Source organism: Thermobia domestica, chromosome 5, assembly GCF_964235325.1.
Source record: "Thermobia domestica chromosome 5, izTheDome1.hap1.1, whole genome shotgun sequence".
Taxonomy (NCBI): Eukaryota; Metazoa; Arthropoda; class Insecta; order Zygentoma; family Lepismatidae; genus Thermobia; species Thermobia domestica.
Window position 1 is genome coordinate 20,473,067 of NC_137458.1, and position 5,387 is coordinate 20,478,453.

The following is a 5,387-nucleotide window of genomic DNA, read 5'->3' on the forward strand; positions in this document are numbered from 1 at the left end:
ATACTCACGAAAGTCTTTTCCCTGTTACACTTACGGTCGTTGCTGGTGGGCGTTGTCGACCAAATCACTGTTTCTGTTTTGTTTTAGAAGTGTTCATGAAAACAGAAAGTGATTTAAAATATGCACAGTGATTAAAAATAAATTCGTTCTTACTGCGAAAGTAAGAAAAATGGATGGCATGGACGAACCAAAATGGACTAACTGCGAATAGTTGATCAACATTATAAAAAATTGATTAAATATCGAGGTGGAGCCGGGGTACAGAATTATTGTACGGATCTATATATAAATTCATTATATACTTCTCTTTCAGTAAATCAACTTTTTGTATCTTAAACAATCATTTTTGAGGGGTGTACCCCTGTATAATATTAATTTTAGGAGACCACTATGTATGTACACGATAAGAAGTATTGTGCAGAAGACGATAACCAACTAGGTTAGGTGACCACTAAAAAGCACCGGCGGAGCAACGTTAACCAAAATTCTCGGTCCATTCCAACCAAGCTAAAGAAAACTCATGTCCTTGCGCTGAAACAGTGTTTCCATCATCAGCTTTTCTTACCAGTTTGTCTGATATTATTAAGTAGTTTTTAAATGATTAATGAATTGAAAAAAAAGAGTTTCCATAGAACTAATAGAAAATAAAGAATCTAAGATTGAACCAAAATCATGGCGCTGTAGTATCAAATTATAAAAAAGTGACATTTATATAATATGTAAAAGTAATTGACGGATGAGCATTTTTAGTCGTTTATAATGAATCTTGAAACGAATACACGATCTTTAACAACGCATCACTGTCGCTGAGTAGTAGAGCATTCACCTTTTTTGCGGTTAGGTCCCTGGTTCGCTTTCAGTTCGCCCCAAATTGTTTTGTCTTGGACAAACGCCGTGTGTGGCAGTGTTTGTAGATTTTCTTAAGAAAATTTCCCTCAACTGACGACAAATTTCCCTTTCGTTGTCAAATTTTCTATAGTTTGTTGACTGTCCATTTCCTATGACAGAAGTTATATGATAGGATTAATTTAGCTATATTAAAGAAGATACCAACCACATTCATTTTGTTCATTTGCTTTTGGCTTCTATTTTCTTTTTACTTTTTGTAAAAAAAAATAACACAAACACACCCAGCCTAAAACGGGTGCAACTTATGCTACTTTGAACACACACCCACATAAGCTATTGGTATTCTATTGGTTTATTTCTGAAAAAGAAAGACAAATTTAAGCATTTATGTTGGATAAAATCAGTCAGCGCGAAAATTTCCTTGGATTTTCATGTTTTATCGAAAAATTCCCTTTTTCCCTTTTTGTTAAATTTACCTACGGAATTTCCCTAGATTAGAGAAATTTCCCTCAAAATTATGAATACTGGTGTGAGATATTTTTTTTCGGGTATTTCCCGTTTCGTTAGGTGTTCCACCTCTATTCCACCATTTAGTTTGCTATCATCATCACCGTCTCGCCTACCCTCGGACATAGTCATGGGACGTTAAGCTAAATGTGAACAAACGATCTTGATGGAAAGGGGTGGATGGAGTTTAGAACTTACTGAGGTAAGAATTGAACAGATTTCATTGTGTACTTATTGCGCTCCTTGTAGTAATGGCATTTAAAAGTGTTATTTAGGCGTGCTTTACTTTTTGTTCTTTAGTTCAAAGTATAGCTTAGAAACAGCATATAAATTCCTCTCTCCTAATATAAGCTAGCAATGAAAAAGCAATTATTATTATTATTATTATTATTATTATTATTATTATTATTATTATTATTATTATTATTATTATTATTATTATTATCTTATATATAAAAGATATCTTATTATTATTATTATCTTATATACGCACAAATCCTTTGTTCCCTCATCACGCTAATTCGGCTGAACCAATTTCTTTCATTTTTGGGGGGTTATTAGGATTTGGACCCTAGATGGTTTTTATCATATCACTTTAATTTTTAATTACCAGTGTCTTGAGATAATTGACCATTCAAGTGTGCATAACGTACAAATCCTTTGTTAGTTCATCATAGGTAAAAATAAACGTATTTATATGCAACCCGCATGACCGTGTCACTCGGCGGGTTAACATAAATGACAGGCGATATAATGTTAACATTTACTGCAATCTACTATGGTTTTTATCATATCACTTGAAAGCGAAAAAGTAAAAATTATCTAATTAACAAGGTTTATTGCGTTCCGGGGTGACCCCAGCGAAGCGGGGTGAACGCTGCTAGTTATTATTATTTAGCTTTCAAACAAATTAACTTGTGACTATAAGGTTAGCGTATGCATTGCTAGCGCGAGCGACCCAGGTTTGATTCTCTTTGGAGCTTATCTGGTTTATATATCGCATGTTAAGCTTTAGGTCAACGTAACGTATAGCCTTGCTGTAAGGGACACTAAACACCAAAATTTTACCAAACAACGTCCTGAAAATATTTAAATTAACATTTTTGTATTAATAATGCGTAATTGATATAGGCACTCGTTTTTTGCAGAAGTAGGACTCTTAATTATTTTTTAAAAAAGATATATTTATTTGTTTCAATTTAACATCCTTAGCGCAATGAAACTACGTTAGGTTTAGGTCTACAGCTGAATGTAAGATTTAGAATCATGTAAGATATCTGGGAACCCAATCTGGACCTCCGACGTCGTTCGTATGTTAACCATGTAGCCATCAGGGAAAATTTTAAAGTATGTTTCTGAATTAGACCTAAAATCACAAATCGAAAGCAGGGTTGGAAATTGGAAACACTATCGTATTGAAATAGGAAGACACAGGCCCGTATCCAGGGGGGCCGGGCTCCGCCTAAATTTTCACGGTAGGCTTGCAAATGAACTATAATATGGTGATGAACTATCATATGGTTGGATCTGGCCCCCTAACTTCAGCCGGGCCTCCGCTACATGTTTGGGCTGGTTACGGGCCTGGGAAGGCACAATGTTCAATCTGCTAGAAATGAAAACAGAAAATCACTGTGTGTGTGTGTATGTGTTAATCACTACTGTCATTTTACATTTTTTAATGTAAAAGATGGAAACACTTTTGCAAGATCTATCTTTGCTACTGCAACTGATCCCTTCGTTGCAACATTGCACCACAATGAGAACCTCTAGTTAATTTAAGGCTGGTTCCACGTTTAGTAGGGGAACAAAATTGATAAAGTGGCACAGAAAAGGATTCCGTAGGAAATTCATTGCCAAAAGAAGCAACAGTTGTTTTCTGTAAGTCCTTGCATCTAAGACTTAGAAAAGTATTGTTGCCAGCATAACAATAGGTGTGTTGGTCGCCATATTGGATTAAAAATCGTGGATCCTAAATTCATACAATACTTAAATTAAATTGCAATATTGACATGTGTGGATAGAAAATTAAAGATTGAAACATCTACAATGCATTAAAAGGTAAGAAAATATAAACACAGAAACATTTGAGGCCAATGAAGGTGAAAATGCTATACCAAAGAATTATATTATAATTTATTTCACGTTTTAGCGAAGATGATACTCCAGTGACTACCATTGGATTTTATTCAATTCTGTCAGCACCAACTTCAGATTATGATACGATTTGGACAGCTATAATGATACGTAAGTTGATTTCACAACATTTGAGCAAGCATCACACTGTTGTAACATTTGATCAGGGCCGGATTTAGCATTTTGGCGCCCCTAGGCCCAATAATTTTTTCCGCCCCCTAGTCTGGTTAAAGTTACTTTCCTAAAAACCTTTATTAAAAAATTATATCAGGCATATATATGTTAATTGCTTAAACACCACTCCACGATGCAATTTTATCATTGCAAGTTTTTTTGAGGAATTTGCTTGGTTCTGGGCTTAACAAAATACCGTTAATGTATTTTGATTAGATTGGTGAACTTTAGATAAAAGATTGGTGAATTTTAGCAACAATTATTTGTTCCAATGAACTTCAAAATCAGAATGCTTTATAAGCCTGATTTTTTTAATCAATTCAAAAAATATGTTAAGTTATGGCTATTATTTTTATTTCTAGATATTTTTTATTTTTTTCTCTCTCGGCCGTGCGCCCCCTGGGAGCTTGCGCCCATAGGCCCGGGCCTACCGGGCCTATTGGGAAATCCGGCCCTGCATTTGATCAGGCTCTTTACTGTAAAGCTAATGAGTTGGTATGGTCGAATAAAGAGGAAACCTGTGACGTGATTATTCTGGTGTAGTTGTCAGCTCTAGGCCATCAGTTTGCTGGTTTAGGACTGGAAAACTGTTGGATTGAAAGTGGAATTTTTTCAAAAGTCACATCGTCAGATATAATAAAAGGTAAAATGTATAACCGTGTAATCAAAGCATACAATCTTACCTTTGAAGCTATTTGGCATATATTGATTAATGAATTTGCGTATTGGTTGAACAATTCAAGTGGAAGATGCGAACATGATGTGGTAGAGGAATACGCATTAAAAATTGCTTATCTTCCAGCAATGGAGATTATGAACAAGTCAGAAGTACAGTGAAGGAGTTAACGTGTAATCTTCTAGCATTTGCACTAAGACTACACTAATTTGTAGATGTAAATCAGTTACCTTTTAGATTTCGGTTGCCTTACTTGAAAGAAGTGAATACATTTCTCAGGTTTATAAGAGCTGAACGTGAGGGAAACTGGCACAAGCACTTAGAAGCTTTCGAAAATATGCTGCCTTTGATTCCTGCTCATAACCATACAACCTACACCAGATGGGGTCCAGTGTATCTTACATGCATACGAGATTTGTCACACTTTGCCAAAGAAGTTAATGATGAGTTCACAGATGGTCATTTTGGTGTCGAAAGAAGCAAGCTGCCGTTTGTAAAGATAGCAATTGATCAAACCATGAACATATGGACAAGTTTTGTAAGGTAGGTAAACATTATTCGGAATGAATATGCCAGAAAGCGATGGGAACTCAGTTACAATGAACTTAGACATATGGCTGAAGCGGTAAATCAGTTCAACATTGAAATTCAGACATCGTTCATCCACATTGAAGAACATAAGAAACGACTAGAGAGAGACATCACTGATATACCAGTAATAAAAGAACAACTTGTGCACTTTCATCTATTTCGTGGTATCTACAATGATTTGAGAGTGATATCAACAGATGTAATCCCGAAAAATACTTCACATGACATTCTCAATGGCTTTGAAAATGGCAAAGGAATTATTGACACTATCGTTAAGACACGTCTACTTCTTGAATCCCAAGTTAATCCGTTTGATACTATACCAAAATTAAGCCGAAAATCATTCAAAGACCGAACGTTATAACGAAATAAGACAAAAGTAAGACGTCTGGGGCCTTATGCAGAGTCGTTTTGACGTATGATTTGCGTCATACTAAAGGCCTGACTACTGCAGGAA